This window comes from Canis aureus, chromosome 10, assembly GCF_053574225.1.
Source record: "Canis aureus isolate CA01 chromosome 10, VMU_Caureus_v.1.0, whole genome shotgun sequence".
Lineage (NCBI taxonomy): Eukaryota > Metazoa > Chordata > Mammalia > Carnivora > Canidae > Canis > Canis aureus.
In genome coordinates this window covers 49,517,893-49,536,777 of record NC_135620.1, presented here as the reverse complement: position 1 = coordinate 49,536,777, position 18,885 = coordinate 49,517,893, and positions in this window count along the sequence as shown.

The following is an 18,885-nucleotide window of genomic DNA, read 5'->3' as shown; positions in this document are numbered from 1 at the left end:
GAGACTTCATATCAATCTGATTAATGAGACTTGAAGACCAGTGGCTGGTCTCTATTCCTAAAGGCTCATTCCTTCTCACACTACCCACATAGTTCCCTCCCTCCAGCAACCACTGGGTCACTTCTTTCAAATGTTGTTTTCTTTATCCCTGAATTAAAAGTGATAATACCAGTCTGCAATTAAAAAAAATTGTTGGATTTCTTTTTCTTTTTAAGATTTTATTTATATCTTTATGAGAGACATGGAGAGAGAGGCAGAGACATATACAGAGGGAAAAGCCGGCTCCTCATAGGGAGCCAGATGTGGGACTCAATCCCAGGACTCCAGGATCACACCCTGAGCCAAAGGCAGATGCTCAACTACTGGAGCCACCCAGGAGTCCCTTGTTATACTTCCAATTCACTAAGAATTTTTTTCTATATAATGTAAAGCAGAGTATAATTTAATTTTCATCCAGAGGATGAGCTATTTTTCCCATAATTTTGCTTAGAGGGAATAATCTAGTCTTATGGAAGATAAATGTCACTTTTATCATAAGTTAAATCCTATCTATCTCTTGAAACTCTCTGCTATGTTCAATTTTTCTATTGTTTTCATAGAGACATTTTACATTTTTTTTAACTGTCTTATGGGGAAAGTCCCCACTAACTGATTATTAAGTTTTATTGGTTTGTGTTAACCCCATAAACAGACTCTACAATATTCAAACAATTCTTTTTGTAATAGCTTTATCTAATCCATCTCCAAAATGTGCTTATTTTATTTTGTTCCTGGTACAACCAATTTTATTACTTATCTTTGAAGGAAACTTTTAATAAATAATTACCTGGTGTTTTATGTTTTGTTTTGCTTTTTACACACTGTAGTCAAAATTATATCTCCAAAAATGAATGCGGGAGTGGTGGCACCCTCTGTCAGATGATACATTGAAGTGTGGAAGGCTCTAGATGTGCTCTAGATGTGCTCTATAGTGCAATGATGGTATTGGATGAGAAGAAATATCTCAGAGACAAGAAGGGGGCAGTGAATTCTTCTGGGGCCTTGGGACTTTTATAACACTCCTGAGAGAGGAGTAATCAAAGAGCTTCTTCATATAGTACATGTATAACAGAAAAAAATATTATGTATGTGTGTGTTTTCTCTGTATCTCTTTATCTAAACTGATCCAGAAAAGAGACTAGAATTAAATCCTGAAAAAGAACTCTTAAATACATAGGACAGAAGCAAAGTTATAGAGAGCTGTAGGAGGAGAGACATGCTTACAGCTTCATTTTTCCCTTCTATTATTCCCCTATTTGGCAAATTACTCAAATGAATAATCTATATGATATAGAAATTGTAAACTTCAAAGCTGTATGTTGTATAATCCCAACACTTTCTATGAAAGTCTTGGAACAGATGATAAATAATCTAGAGCTAATTCACATGTAATAAAGTTGAAAGAACAGAATTTCTTTTTTCTTTTTTCCATCCTATCCTTTTTATATCACTTTCAGCAGATGTAATCCAGTGGCCATTCTTCATGTACATGTTGCTATAATGATAAATGACAGTAGGCCTGATTTACTATTGGAAAGTAAAAATAATAAATTAAAATCTCAATTTATATCCTCATTTTCTTAAACTAATCACTCTTTTTTTTTTTTTCTTAAGATTTTATTTATTTATTCATGACAGACACAGAGAGAGAGGTAGAGACACCGGCAGAGGGAGAAGCAGGCTCCATGCAGGGAGCCCCATGTGGGACTCGGTCTGGGTCTCCAGGATCACACCCCGGGGTGAAGGTGGCGCTAAACCGCTGGGCCACCGGGGCTGCCCTAATCACTCATCTTTAAGTGAAAAAATTATTTGTCTTAAGTATTCCAACAGAATATCAATTTGGAAACATTTCTGGAAAATAATTTCAATTTTTATATTTAGATCTTAAACTTTTCTTTATATTTATTATTTTAGTAAGGGCTATAATTGAATTTGACAAGCAATAAGCTTTTTGAGAAAGTTAATGATTCATGAGAAAAAATAAAGCTAAATATTAAAATTTTTAAATAAAAAATTAGAATTTAATTACAAATTATATTTAAACTTAAAATGGAAAATAATGATTTAAACATTTCTTTGAAAAATCAAGTCAAACATCTGTTTTTAAATTATCATTTATTAAGCACCTAGTAGGACTCCAGGTATGGGAGTAGGCTCTGTTATACTCTTTTTTGTTCTCAGTTTCTTTTTTTTTTCCCTCTGATATCGTCTCTCCTCCTTTTGACTCTACAAGTTTAACATTGCCATAATATAGATAGATATAGATATATACTTTACCTCCTATGATATCCCAAGATAGTAATTGTATGTTTAAATTTTTTAAATGATTAGAAATATAGAAATGATTTTTCTAATGACCTCCCCCCAAAAAATATTTTCCTTTGACTATATGCAATCTAATCTATACATTGCTTGTTTTGCATAATTAACATAGATTTCTATAAAGATTAATGCTTCTAACAGAATTAGTTGAAACAAAGAGAAATACTATCCAGAATTTGAGAGTAAACATGGTTATACTTTAAGATATAGATCTCAGAAGTTGAGGTATGAAATAATCCTCACAATTCTTTCATCCTGTGCATAGATTTATCCCCTGTAATTATAATTTATATTTCTGTAATCCCTGGCTTTGTATAGCTAGCTCTATTCCTATTTGTATCCCATGATACCATGATTTCTACCAGGTCAGGGGCTATGTCCTAACTGTTTTGCTTTTCTAGAATCTAATGTGGGATGGCACTTGAATTATTAGATGTAAGTCTCATATAAAAAAGCCTAAATTAGGGACGTCTGGGTGGCTCAGCAGTTGAGCATCTGCCTTCGGCCCAAGGTATGATCCTGGGGTCTCAGGATCGAGTCTCACGTCGGGCTCCCTGCATGGAGCCTGCTTCTCTTTCTGCCTGTGTCTCTGCCTCTCTCTCTCTGTCTGTGTTTCTCATGATTGAATGAATGAATGAATGAATGAATAAATAAATAAATAAACAAGTCTGAGTTAATCATTGTGATAAATAATCAATATTTCAACATCTGAAATAAGACTGAGTTTGAGAATGTAGGACTTCAGTTTCTCTTTCAACTCAGATATTACAATATTTTCCAGCTGTTTTTTCCTCTTCTTTTTCTCTAAGCATCCCTTTTCCTGATTCCTAAATTGAGTACACCAAACTTTTTTTTAAAGATTTTATTTATTCATTTATGAGAGACACAGAGACAGAGAGGCAGAGACATAGGCAGAGGGAGAAACAGGCTCCCTGCAGGGAGCATGATGTAGGACTCAATCCCCAGACCCTGGAATCACAACCTTAGCCAAAGGCAGGCACTAAACCACTGAGCCACCTAGGTGCCCTAAATACCCCAAATTTAAGCTGACATTAATTGTATTAAGAAAATTCAATGCTTGTCAATCCCATGTTCAACAGCATTTACAGTAAACTGAAATCTTTTTAGCATACTTCCATCTTCTACATTTTCTGCAAATCTCCTTCACTTTCCCAACTGATCCTACAAATATACTGCATACTAGTACACCAAACTGCTTGCTTTTTTCCCAGTGACTGTCCATGCTCCTATGCCTTTGTATTTGCTTTTCAATGATGAAATATTGCCATCCTTCTTTTGCCTTCCCTTCCTTCAATGGCATTGCCGTGGTAGTAGATACCTTACCTTCATACCTCTGGCAGTTAGCTCTACCTTTTCTCCTTCCATTTATACCTTGCATAAGCCACTATTGTAACACTTACCTCTAATTACAATAAGAAGTAGCTTAAAAATAAAAGATTTATTTATTTATTTGAGAAAGAGAGAATGCAGAGGGGAGGGGCAGAATGCAGGGCTTAAGAGAGAATCTTAAGCAGCAGACTCCATGCCCAGCGCCGAGTCTGACATGGGGCTCTATCTCACAGCCATGAGATTATGACCCTGAGCCATAATTAAGAGTTGGACACTTAACCCACTGAACCACAAAGGTGCTCCAAGATGGTTTTAAAGTACCTCTCATGAGTTAATTTGACCTACATATGTCATATGTAGAATGAATACAAAAAAAAAACTCAACATTGTTTTATCCTAGAAGTTTTAGTATTATGTGACTGCATTTCTCAAATTGAAAAATGTTAATTTCCAGTACCACTATTCAGAAAATCTGTCACACACAGCAATAAAGTAGAACACATTCAGTAAGTCTCCATCATTCAGACTAAATGTGGAAAAACCAAAATGAAGAATTTATATTTCAGTCATAAAATTTTAAAAATAAGAATGTATTTGTAACTTTGGCAAACAGTGTTTACAAGTTTAGTCATTAGTGATGATGCTTTAATGAATAGATTAGATTGCTGGCAATTACCACATTAGACTTTTGATTAAATGGTTATTTGAGATTTCCCTGAAGAATTTTAAACATAGCTTCATTGACTCTATGCTTCTGTTTTATTTTCAGTTTTTTCTTAGAATTTGTCTCTAAAATTAGTTTTAGAGTAAACTTTAGTTCATCTTAGGCCTTACTCCAATTACAAAAATTGACAAAAAATTATCATTTTCTAATTGTCAGGTGCTACAATGCTCACAGATTGAAAGAGGTTTAACTACCCACAGCTTCCATGACTTCCATGCAATAGATGTCTGTACTATGGCAATTCCATTTCCTAGATTTGGCAGGTATTTGAAAGAGTCTGTTGAGAACTCTCAGTCCAGATATAACCACAGCAAATACACATCAAGCACTGTCCTATTCTACCAAGAACTGTGTTACATTTGTGCCATATTGTTGTTCTTTCCTCAACCTGAATTAAATTTTCTTTCCAGAAGAAACTTCCAATCTACTCTTAAACTAAGCTACAATTCTCCTTTCACGAAGTGTTCTCTCATCCTTCACCAAATAATTTGTTTCTTTCTTCTGTCTTCCTATTTCACTTGCTTTGTATATTTCATGTATCATTTTTCAAATACTGCCTTTACACAATGGCTAATTGTTTCCTGCATATTTTTGAAGGATGTGCTCTCATTAAATCTCTGGTCATTAAATTGTAGACTTATGCAGAAAAAACTGCTACCATTGCTATTTTGGACTAAAATACGACGAGGCTTCATCACTCGAAACCTACTTTAATTCATCCTTAATGTATTTCTTTTATGTACAGTATCCAAGCCACTTTTAAAATAGACTGCATTAAAAAAACAACAAAACAATCCTTATTCACAAAAAATTTATTTACAAATTTAATAACCACAGGAAGAAAAGAAAATCTGAAACGTTAAAAGTTTAATTTTCTTTATCCTTGACCTACAGGTCTCAACCCTGTTCTCCAAATGTAAAAGCATTTAAAAAAAATAATTTATACAAAGAGCTAGAGGTCATTTTCAAGAAGCTCCAGAGAATTGAGACCAAATCAGTTATATGGACTTCAGTGATTGCAAACAAGGAAAGTCAATTTCCAGTGCTAATATCACGGAACTTAATTTGATCACTCTTATTAGTATAATTAGGAGTAATACTGCTTGGAGGCAAGTAGCTTAATCTATAAAGGAAGAAGAGAAATTTCAATCCATGTAAATTTACTTATTAATATTTTACATGAAAGTCATACCTTGTATTTTTCCCTATGGTTACAGTTAATTGTAAAAACAAGAGTCAGATATCCATGCCTCTAGTTTCAGGGTAAAAAAAAAAAAGAGAAGGGGTACTGGGGACTTGCCAGATGATCTGATATTGCATGAGTTCTTTGACTTACTTATAAGCTGAGATCATAAATATGTGACATAAGGAAAGGAATGATGCAATTGAAGGAAGAAAATCTGCTTACAAACAGGGGACATGTAGCAAATATTTCAACCCCTCTGAGCTTTGTCTTCCTTAGCTGTAAATTGGTAACATCTCTGCCTTCTCACAGGGATGTTGTGGTAAAGATTTCACTGCAGATGTGCGGGTGTGTTTTGGCTGCTGTCTTCAAAAACTGGGAATTAAGCAGATGAGTTTCCAACCTCTGGTAAATTTATCTTTGGCTGATTTTATTCAAACTTCTTGAGGCCAGTATGATGGAAGACTGAAAACTGTATCAGATTCTGTTGCCCTTAACTGTCATTTTAAGGAATCAAATACTTACTGCTTGAGTTCACTTGCTATTCGATCTTCAATAGCTAATTCCCAGCTCAGTTCATCAGGCAAGGCAGAGGAAGTTGGGTATCAATTTGAAAAGAGCAGACTGCCAGGACTTTTGTCCCTTCTCTACTTTTTACCTAGTGGCAATGGCACTTTTCTCTGGCTCAGCTTCCTGATGTATGATAACAGTAACTATTTCATTGGGCTGGTGTGCAGCATCAAGAGTTCCAGCAGCAGCAAGAGTTAATGCTGTGTACTTAAAGCACTTAGAGCAGGGCCTGATGAATAGTAAATAGGACCTTGTTTTTCTTAGGCATTAGGTATATTCTCTGAGGTTAAGTTCATCTTTATTTTTTCATGGGCTTTATTGAGGTATAAGTAATAAAGAGCTGTAGATACTTAATGTATACAATTTGATAAGTATGGACATATGCAAACATACATGTTACCATCACCACAATCAAGGTGATATTTCTATCCAACATTTTCCAGAGTTTTCTTGTGCCCACCTTTTTTGTGGTAACCCAATTAGAAAATGGGCAAAAGACTCAAATTGGTATTTCTCCAAAGACAACATACAAATGGCCAAGATGTATATGAAATGTATATCATTATCAGAGAAATGCAAATTAAAACTATAATGAGATATCTCAAACCTATTAGGACAACTTGAATTTAAAAACAAACAAACAAACATAAATAATAAATAAATAAATAAATAAATAAATAAAAAAAACAAAATAAAATAAAGATAGCAAGTGTTGGTGAGGTTGTAGAGAAATTGGAACTCTTGTAATAATGTTGGTGGGAGTGTAAAATAGTACAACAGGTGTGGAAAATAGAAGGGAGATTCCTTAAAAAATTAAAAATAGAACTATGTGGGGTACCTAGATGGCTCAGTCCATTAAGCATCTGCTTTTATTTCAGGTCATGATCCCAGGGTCCTGGGATCAAGCCCCATGTAAGGCTCCCTGCTCAGTGGGGAGCCTGCTTCTTCTTTTCCCTGCCTCCTGCTTGTGCTCTCTCTCGCTATTTTTCTCTATCAAATAAAATCTTAAAATAATGAAAAAATAAAGATAGAACTACATGATATAGCAATTCCAGTTTGGGAAATATACCCAAAAGAATTGAAATCAACATAAAGAGATATCTATATCCCTCATGTTCATTGCAGCACTATTCACAGTAGACTAGAGACAGAAACAATCCAAGTGACCATCAAAAGATGAAATGCGTTAAGAAAATGTGATATACACATGCATTGGAATAGTATTAAGCTAAGTGCCTCATCTTAACATCCTACGTTTTTAGCCCAGTAATGGCCATTTGAATGAAATAATATGAAGAAAAAATAATAGTTCATAAGATATGAAATATACTCATAGAATTGCCTTCCTTATTTTTACATATATGCATACAATTTCCTTAGCTTGAAATCCTTTCATATTAAAAAAAATCAGATGTTTGGAATATAAGTTAAGGAAAATTTTATTATAGTATTTCATTTGATCTGATTGTGCTGTAACTTTGTGGATAGGAATCTTGGGTTTTTTAATTTGTTTTTATACAAAGGTTAAAAAAATGTGAATTACCATTAGAATGTTATGAAGTTCAAATGGTTTTTGCCAGCTAAAGTATTTCATTTATCTATCACATCAAACTCATTAGTAAAATGAATGTGAAGCACTAATGAGGTAAGTCCCTGAGCTCTCATTCTTGTTCTCCTTTATTCTATTGGCTGAATGTTGTTTTGCTGGCAATTGTTTGCAGAGCTGCATTTATTACCTGTGATCTTATAGCTATTCTCTGTGGGACCATCTAAACTCTCAGTATGTCTACCCACCAAAATCTGTGGTCTATTTTATAAGCAAGAAGAGAAATTCAAGTTTCCAAAGACATCAGGTGTAAATTCAAGTTTACACATTTGGTAAAATTGAGATCATGATCAAATTATTGTGGATTAAAATATATGCATCAGCATAATACATTATTGTAATGTAATTCATTTCGTATTCTCAATAAATATGCAATTGTATCTATTTTATTTATTTTTTATTTAAAAGCAATTGACATATAGTGTATTATTAGTTTCAGAGGTAGAGTTTAGTGATTCATCAGTTGCATATAACATCCAGTGCTCATCATTAAGTGCCCTCCTCAATACCCATCACCCAGTTATTCCCTCCTCCCACTCACCTCCCCTCCAGCAACCCTTAGTTTGTTTCCTATAGTTAACAGTCTCTTATGGTTTGTCTCCCTCTGTGATTTTGTCTTATTTTATTTTTCTCTCCTTTCTCCTATGTTCATCTGTTTTCTTCCTTAAATTCCACATATGAGTGAAATCATATACTTGTCTTTCTCTGATGGACTTAATTTGCTTAGCATAATACCCTCTAGTCCTATCCACATTGTTGAAAATGGTAAGATTTCTTTTTTTAATGGCTGAATAATATTCCATGATATATATATCATATATATATATATGATATATATATCATATCTTATCTGTTCGTCTGATAATATCTGAATAATATTCCATGATATATATATATGAGATATATATATATCTTTCTTATCTGTTCGTCGAAGGACATGATATATATATATATATTTATGATATATATATATCATATCTTTCTTATCTGTTCGTCGAAGGACATCCAGGCTCTTTCCATAGTTTGACTACTGTGGACATTGGTGCTATAAACATTGGTGCAAGTGCCCCTTCAAATCATTGTTTGTATCCTTTGGATAAGTACCTAGTTCTAACTACTGCTTAAAATATGTAATGAACTACCCCAAAATCTAGGGGTTTCACAGTAGCCAATTATTTAATTCATGATTTTGTGGGTCAACCTCACGGCTCTCCTCTTCTGGAGTGGCTTAGCTGATCACTGCAGTTATTTGGAGGCATGATGGGCACAGTCAGCTAGGATGTTTACATTCTGTAGTATACATTCTGTTTGCATACACCTACATATATATTTCATATATGAGATACACATATCAAACCTATCCAGTACATGTATACGTATATGATTAAAATATAAACAATGCCCTTCTGAGGCATTTTATCAGTTTATATCTTTGTAGACATATCAGAAATCAAGTATATGCATAACTTGATAATCAAGGATATGCATAACAAATAAATCAGGCCATGGTGTGCTACCGCATAACTTATATCGACAGTCATATCACTCTGTTTTTCTCTGGTGAAATTTAAGAGCTCCACTCTATAGTAGAGTTTTATATTTGGTTGCATAATAAATTATCACCAATGGAATGTGTGGCCAGCCTGCTCTGTTTATATACTGTCCTATCTGAGGCACTGAAGAGTAAACAAAAAAAGGTTTAGGATTGAGTAATTTAAAATCTAGTTGAAGTAAACCTCACATACATATCTGCATTTAGTCTAAGTAGAAACATCTAAGTAAGTTAGTACAATTTGGGGCATAGGACTTTAACTAGAGAGACTCAGGGAAGAAGACACCTCGGGGAATTGAGTAATGAGTTTCTTATGTCATGAAGTATACATGGATGAGCAAAAGGGAATAATAAGTGTGGAGGTGAAGTGAGATAGGTTTGTTGGAGAACTAGGAAACATGTATAAAAGGAACAGTAGTGAGGTTAACGTCATAAGCAAGGGAGGGTTACTGGATGTTTGTAGGAAAGACATAATCCAATGTGATAGTCATACCTGAAGGGACCTTGTCTATTTAGCAAGACTTTAAATAGCTCAGAAATATAAAGTTGCATTTTAATCAACCTATTTCAGTGTGTTTAATATAACCTACTTTTAATAATTTTAAACTTATTCCTAAGTATCTAGAGATAGGTTTTGTACAAATGAGTCTAGTTTCTTCTCCTAATTATATATACCATAAATAGTTTAAAAACTTATTGATATAGACATGATTACTTAAAAAGTGTACCACAAAATATCAAAAGTATGAAAATTATTATTGTAATTAAAAGCAGTCATTGGTCTTTAATCTTAGTTTTCTTGAGTTTTTCATGAACTTTTTGGAGATACAGAATTAGAATTAAAGGTCTCAAGTTATCTTTAGGAAATGACTCTTTGCAACACAGTGCCAAATGGAACTTTTCCTATTATGTTGGAGATTCTTTGCTTTGGGGAGTGGTTCCCTTAGGCAACACTAGGTGCTAGATCATAAGCAGAACATAGTAAGATACTGTAAAACTAGTTATTTATCCAACTCCAGCCTATATGCTGATAAAAGAGAGCAATGGTGAAACAAAAACAAAAACAAACCCTACAAATTGGGAATTTATTTGGAGAGAGAGCTGTTATTGGGCAAGTTATGTGAAGTAAAGTTAAGAGTACTATTCAGAGATGATATTTGTGTCCTTTAAATGTTTAAGGATACAAGAAGCATTTTCTGATTTAAGCCCTGTCTACAGGTTTTAGTAGCCTGTGGCAGGAGAGTGACATGAGCTGCATGGGAAAAGAACAGAACTTAAATCCTACAGGGCAGTTTCCTCTGGGCTAGAGTTGAACCTTGTGGAAGGAAGCATGGAGAAAGTGATCTCAAGAGAATGTGTTTGGTATAGACAGCTAGCTAGAGGCTGAAGGGCACCTAAGTGGCTCAGTTGCTGAAGCATCTGACTTCCGCTCAGGTAATGATCTCAGGGTCCTGGGATCAAGCTCCACATTGGACTCCACTCTCAGAGAAGTCTATTTGTCCCTCTGTCTCTCCTCCTCCTAGAGCTCAAATTTTCTCTCTCTAATAAATAAATAAAATCTTAAAAAAAAAAAAAAAAGAAGCTAGAGGCTTAGAGAGCAAGTCATAAAAGCCTAATTGGAAGAAGCTTCATTTTCATCAGGGAGCTAAAGGAAAAGTGGCTTTCAGTGATGGTTATCTTGGAGGTACTCCCAAAATATTCTTTGATGAGCCAAGGTACTTTATTTCAGCAGTTAACACAAAGGTGATCTTGATGTCGTACTACAGTTATACTGACTGCATAACATTATGGTTGTTTCCTATAGCCCATTACCCTGCACATAAGTCTGGGAATAGATGTACTAGTCAACTGAAATGTAGAAGAGGAGATAAAGCAAACACAAGAAAGAAACTGTACATGAAGTATTTGAAAGCTGCTCTGACAGATTCAGGTCAAAGCTGCCTGGAAAAAGAATAGTTTGAATCAAATGAGAGAATAAAGTTTTGTCATTAGACCAGACAGGACTTTTAAATACTAGAATGTGATTATAAAAGCTTAGGGATTTACTCAATATTTTCTAAAGTGAGAGAGATGAACAATTCAACAAAGCAGTTAGAAGGTTTACATATGAGAGTGGGTGAAATTGCTTTATGCTTTAACTTTGAGTCTACTTCATTTAATCAAGTCTACCCTAGTTCATGTAACTTTAGGTACATAAACTTTAATCTTCTCAAGATAAGAAATTATATTGGTAGATTGAGGGGAAATATAATAATACAGTGTATACACTTAGTCACAGAAAAAAATAACCAGTAAAATGTAGTTGTATCAGAGCTAAAATAATATAATACTTAAGTATGGGGGGACTGGTAAGTCTTTGAATTCTGCTGAGATATAGATTAAGAAGACAAGTGTTAGATTCATTATTTTAAATGCAAATCGTTTTGGGGGGGCACCTTTAGATATTCTAACCTATTTAGAAATGCTATATGTTTTGCAGTAGGTCAGCAAAGTCATACTCAATGGCCAATTATTTTCAGTAAAACTATGCTCCAGTACGAAAAATAGCTTAAAACCTTGGATGAGGGGGCAGCCCAACTGGCTCAGCGGTTTAGTGCCACTTTCAGCCCGGGGTGTGATCCTGGATATCCAGGATCGAGTCCCACATCAGGCTCCCTGCATGGAGCCTGCTTCTCCCTCTCCCTGACTCTCTCTCTCTCTCTCTCATTCATAAATAAATAAATAAATAAATAAATAAATAAATAAATAAATTCTTATAAATAAATAAATAAATCTTCAAGAAAAAAAAAAAAAAGAACGTAGGGTCATTGAAAGGTACGCAGCAGCCACTGCTCTGTAGCAATTTTGCAGTCTAACTGGATATGTTGCTAGTTCCAGAAGCCTCTTTATCTTGCTTTGCATTTGTCACTTGTAGTCCAAGGGAATAAAATTCTTTAAAAAAGAAAAAACAAACCTCTGGGTTTCTTACGTACCAGTTTATAATCTACTCATTAAAAGAAATCCACGTGCACTAATCACTGTGATAAATTCTTTCAACTTTGGACTTCCTGTGAGACAGCTGTGGAACCTCATCTGTTAGACTTCATAGAAGTCTACTTTTTACCAGAGAGTACCTCAGGGGCACACACTAAAGAACTTTAGTAAACCTCTGTCTGTCTTAAAGGGTCTATGAGGCATCACTTAAAATTTTTTTGGAGACTTTAACAAAGAGATTTTCAATCACACCCTTGGCTTTACATTTACTCTGAGGCCACATTTTCCTGACAACTTTGCAGATCTAATTATTTGCCCTGAGTCTCTTTACTATTTTGAAATTCTTTTGCATTCTGAAGAGGCTGGGAATAAAAAGTAGTTTTGTTTTGTTTTGTTTTTTTCCCAAACTTTAGCAAGTCTTGTCTCTTTTATAAACTTTTTCTAAAGTTTGCTTGAAAACTGAATAATTCCTTTTTAGCTGATTTCTATTTGTATTCTATCATCCATAACTAAAAGGAACCTGGTGGCACTTTAAAAATTCAACATGGAAATATCCTTGGCAAATTCAATTAGTTTATTAGATGTATTTTCCATTTTTCATGTTACTGCAGGTGACAGTATAGCCAAATTTTCTGCCACTATATAACAAGGATCCTTTCTCCTCTGCCTGAGTGATATTTTTTCACTTTCCTTTAAGCCTTCACTGATAACATATTTACGGCCTGCCAGGCTGATATTTGCAACCTAGTCCCAAAGCCAAGGCCAGATGTTTTCAGTTTTGTTACATCAATACCATATTTTGAGATACCAAATTCTACTTCAATTACCTCCTGATGCACAACAAACTACCTCAAATTATTTGTGTAAAACAAAAAGTTATATATGCTAACTGATTTTGTGAATCAGAAATTAGGACAGGTACAGGAGAGATGACTTGGTTTCCTCCATCATGTCTGGGGACTCAATTGGGAAGAATCAAACAGCTACAGCGACTTAAATGACTATGGGCTAGAATTTCTTTCTTATTTATTTTAAAGATTTTATTTATTCATTAGAGATAGCAAGCACACAAACAGGGAAGGGGCAAAGGGAGATGAAGAAGCAGACTCCCTGCTGAACAGGGAACTCAGTTTGGGGCTCAATCCTGGGACTCTGAGGTCATAACCTGAGCTGAAGGCAGACACTTAACCAACAGATCCACCCAGGAGAACCATAGAATGAATTTCTTTTTCTTTCTTCCTTTCTTCCTTTTTCTTTTTCTTTTCTTTTCTTTTCTTTTCTTTTCTTTTCTTTCTTTTTTCTTTTCTTTCTTTTCTTTCTTTCTTTCTTTCTTTCTTTCTTTCTTTCTTTCTTTCTTTCTTTCTTTCTTTCTTTCTTTCTAAAAGATTTATTTATTATAGAGAGAGAGAGAGTGAATGAGGGGCAGGGGTAGGGAGAGAATCCATAAGCAGACTCTCCATAGAGCATGGAGTCCAATGTAGGGCTCCCTCCCAGAACCCCAAGATCATGATCTGAGCCAAAATCGATTTGGACACTTAACTGACTGGGCCATCCAGATGCCCCTCTGAAGGCTTCTTCATGCATCTGTGTTTAGGCTAGGATGACTGAAAGCTGTGCTCAACTAAAGATTGTAGATTGGAACACCCACACATGATTTCTTCATGGGGTTCTCAATGCATAGCAGCTGACTTTTAAGGACTCCAGAAAGTGAACATATAGAGAGCAAGTGTTTTAAAAGACTAAAACAGGGATGCCTGGGTGGCTCAGTGGTTGAGTGTCTGCCTTTGGCTCAGGTCATGATTCTGGGGTGCTGGGATCAAGTCCTGCATTGGGCTCCCCACGGGGAGCCAGCTTCTCCCTCTGCCTATGTCCCTGCCTCTCTCTGTGTGTCTCTCATGAATAAATAAATAAAATCTTAAAAAGAAATAAAAGACTAACATGTACAACTCAGAAGTCAGCCTGTGTCACTCTAGCCTCATTCTGTTGATTATAAGTGAGTCACTAGAGCCAATTCAGAATTTAAGGGTTTTGGCTCCAGTTTTTGATTAGGTGAACAGAAAGGACACAATATACAGAAGAGTTTATAGAGTGAGAGATAGTATTATAGTTATCTTTGTCAAATAAAATTTGCCACACCTAAAAAAAAAATTTGCCACACCTGTAATCATTAATATGCAACTTATCTCCATGTTGGCTACTATATATTATTTGGGGGGAAAAGGTCCTATTCTTGAATTGACTTCATTATGAGATTCTTTGTGAACATACTCTGGAATTCGAATTATTATTCAAATTATTTTTTGAATAAAAAAACAGGATCTGTAAAGGAAAGATTAAAGGCTTTGTTACATGTATCTGATGAACAAAAATAACTTCCATAAAACTCTTTTCATTTAATATTTCCATGTTAAAAAAAATAAAAAATAAAATAAATAAAATATTTCCATGTTAAATTCTATTTAAATGGATTTGGTATTAGCAATGTGAACCTTGACCAAATTATGAGATAACAAGTTTGTTTTTGATGCTGTCTACTTCTTGTGAGAGACCAGGTCACCTGAGGGTAACCTGGATAAATTATGTAGGGTACTGACAAAAGTATGGGACATTTGGTCTCATGGTGTATATAACCAGCCCCATTGTATGACCAGTCCTCTAATTTGGACTAAAAACCCATTTGACCAAGACATCCATGTGATCCAAAAAGCCCTATGAGTTCAGAACAACGTGTGACCAGAGCCCAGTCATTTAACGCCTAATGTTCCAGCTTGCTTAGTCCTATCAAAATAATTCTTAAAATTTTCTGTTATCTCCAGTCCATGGACTATCACTATCAGCTCTTCATATCCTAATTACACAGTTAATATTCCATGAGTCTTCATTATAATAAGCACCTTTACAAACTGTCATAGTCTTTATGATTCCCCCCTACCTCTGTTATGCTGACTTGGAAACATTTCCGTTATCGTTAAAGACAACTATCTTCCTACTCTATGTCTTCCACTGATCAGTTTAATATTGCTGGGAGGAAAAAAAAGAAGACAATTTGTGATATAATTATGTGTCCTGAATAGATTCGATTTTGGCTTGATTAAAATCATGGCTATACCTAGAAGCCACGGGGTTCAACCTTCAATTAATGAAAAATCCTAGTGAGAAACTAACTAAATAAGCTGATGACTAAGTGCTGTGATAATGTTGAACTCTGGACTAGTTACTAACTTTTGTTTAGAAAGATAAGAAAGGAAATGAATGAATATTCACATCTGTTACCAAAAATTTTAGTTAAAGCTTTATATGTTCTGCGACTTGTCACAATAAAGTTCATGTTCTGCCTAAGTTTCTTTACTAAAGGAGACAAAGAGCTTTCTTCCTACAAATTTAATTTTTTTAAAGATTTTATTTATTTATTCATGAGAGACAGAGAGAGAGAGAGCTGGGGTAGAGACACAGGCAGAGGGAGAAGCTGGGCTTCTCCCTGGGCTGAAGGTGGCGCTAAACTGCTGAGCCACCCGGGCTGCCAGAAGATTTATTTTAGAGAATGTGCACCTGGGTGGGGGGAGGGGTAGAGGGAAAGAATCTCCAGCAGCCTCTGGGCTAAATTCAGAGTCCAACTCAGAGCTCCATCCCAGGACCCCTGAGATCAGTACCTGAGCAGAAATCAAGGCAGATACTTAACCAACTGAACCACCCCAGCGCCCCTCATTGACTCGCCTTTCTATGGTAATGTCTATTATAATGATTTTATGTCTGATTGGACATTATATCTCAAGTCTGTAGGATAAAGATAACTGATCTCTTTAGTTTACAAGCTTTTAAATGGAGGTAAGCCACTTGAGAGCAACAGCTGGAAGAGACTCCTCTGTACCTGGTCTGGACTATAATAGTGAGATCCTGGACTTTTGGTTACTTATGTGATGAGATGTGATGAGATATTTGGAGTCTTCTGAAGTGAATGAGTATATTCTGCATATGGAGGGTGTGGATTTTCGCCAGAAGGCATACTGGAACCAATTGTATTTTCCAAAGATGATGCCAACAGTATCTGCCATCCCACATGATCCTCTGCCATATGATCTTACCACTCCTCCACCAAGAGGACAATAACCTTTCATTTGAATGTGGGCTTTACTTAGAAGCTTATAATACATGAGAAGTAGTCAAAGTGAACCTGCAGGTCTTTGGAGGCTAGGTCAAAAGAAGCTTTTTAGCTTCTGCTTGTTTTCTTTTGTTTTGCATGTTCTCTCTCTAACTCTCTCTCTCTCTCATTTCTCCCTTTAAGAACTGAGCTGCAAGACGATATAAGATATTCAAACCATGTGGAGAGACCACATTTCGGTGTTCCATATTCCATCCTCAGCTGAAGTCTTGGAGACCTCCCAGCTCAGGTGCAGATAGGTTAATAAAGAAGCCTCCAAATGACTTCAGGCACCATTCATTTGTGCTATCCCGCTGTTTAATTCGCTCAGCAGAGGCTCCAGAGATCATGAAGCAGAGCTAACCCACCTTATGCCCTCTCTGAATTTCTCACTCACAGAATCATAAACTTCATAAAATGATGGTTATGTAATGCTGTAGTTTGGAACCATTTGTGACATAAGCTATTGATAACTAAAGCATCAGGAAGTGATATTTGAGTTTTGGAGGTCTTCCCAACATTTTAATAACTCCTATTTAATGTTATTATGCTCATGCTTTTGAGGATTAATCCAGCAGAGGAATATCTTGAAACTAAGCTCTGACAAAAATGAAGCCAAAGTATGACAGAAAATAACCACAAAAGAAGAGGGAATAACTGGAGTTAACAAAAATATAGTTGAACCACAGGAATGTATAGATTAAGGACTTATCGGGGCAGTGCAAGCTGCCTTCAAATATGTGAAGAGCTGTCATGTGGAAGATGGATTCAACTTGTACTGTAGAGCTCGAGGGAGCAGAACTAATACCTCCCATCGGAAGGTCCAGGGAAGCAGATACTACATCTAATAAGAGGAAGTATTTTTCAGTAATCAGAAAAATAAAGTTGTGGACTGCTTTTTGAGGTAGAAAACTTCTGTAATTTTCTTTGCGGGAAGCCTGGATATTGTAATTGTGGTACTTTTCTAGAGAAACTTCTTGTTTGAGGTAGAATATTAGAATAGTTCTTCTGAGAAACTCCAACCACAAGATTGTGTAGGAGTCCATAAAATACCCTATATTTTTAATAGTAATCTATATTCAGAGTTTAGGTTTACAGAACAGTTAGAAGACACAGCAAAAACATCACATACAGGTTTTCAGTGACTTGTGCTTTCAAGGACAACAAAATGCCTAGTAATTACTCAGTGCCCGATAACAAATCCAAAAAATACATACTGAATAAATTAGTAGAACATCTATTCTGCCTATGCATACAGGCATCAAAACCTAAAGTTGATGTGATTTTATTTATATATAATTCCATTTTACATACATATATATTCTTTTGTATGAATTGCCTCATTTTTCTGAAGATTTGATGGAACCTCCATGAACATAAAACACATAATAAGAAAAAATACAGATAAGCCCTGAGTAATTTAGATGATACAGAGAACAAGAACTATAGGAAAGTTAACACTCAGGTATTCAGGATTTGACAGCTTAAACTGATTATAGACAAATAGGAGTGGAGAGGAATAAGAAGTAATCAAAAGAAACATCATCATCATCATATCTTCATTTAGATTATCCTTCTCTCTGGGTGGCTGTTATTAAGTATTCTTACATCATGATTGTCTCTTTTAATCTTCAACTGATTTTTTAAAAATATTTTGTTTATTTATTTGGGAAGGTGAGGAAGGGAAAGGAAGAGGGAGAAGCAGAGAATCTCAAGCATCCTCCACACTGAGCCCAACATAGCACTTGATCTCATAATCCTGAGATAATGACCTGAGCCGAAACTAAGAGTTGGACACTTAACCGACTGAGCCACCCAGGAACCCTTAAGCTGATAAAGCTGATAAACCCTTAAGCTTTTTTCATAAAGAAAGCTAAAGTTTAGAAAAAGAGTAGGGCATGGTTGAAGTAACTTAGTTAAGTGGATTAATTGGAAAATGAACCCAGACATTTTATGATGACTGAGCCCAGTTTATTACGTTTTATGGTTTATGTGATATAGATGAGATCTGTATTTTTATGGTATAGGCTTTAGTTATAAAAAGGGATGGATATTTTATCAATAATACATCGCCCAAATACCTTCCTTGCTTTTGTTCACATTTCTATAATCATGTACTTCCCTTTGATTCTTGATACAATAGAAGATGTAAATGTTCTCCGTTTATCTGTGAATAATAACATTCAAATGGATTAGCTAATACATTTGGCTAGTAGACTAAATATAGATCTCCCCAGTTTAGGGAGCTGGAAAGGTCTGGGCACTGTGGAGTTGTCAAAAAGGAAAAAAGGTCATGAAATTCAAGAAAGTAAGGCTGACACAGACAAAACATCTAGTTAATAATATTTCCCACATAAAAAGATCTGCAATATATATTCCAGTGAGGTAAAGAATATAGAATTGTTCACTTTCATTTTGGAAGCATAAA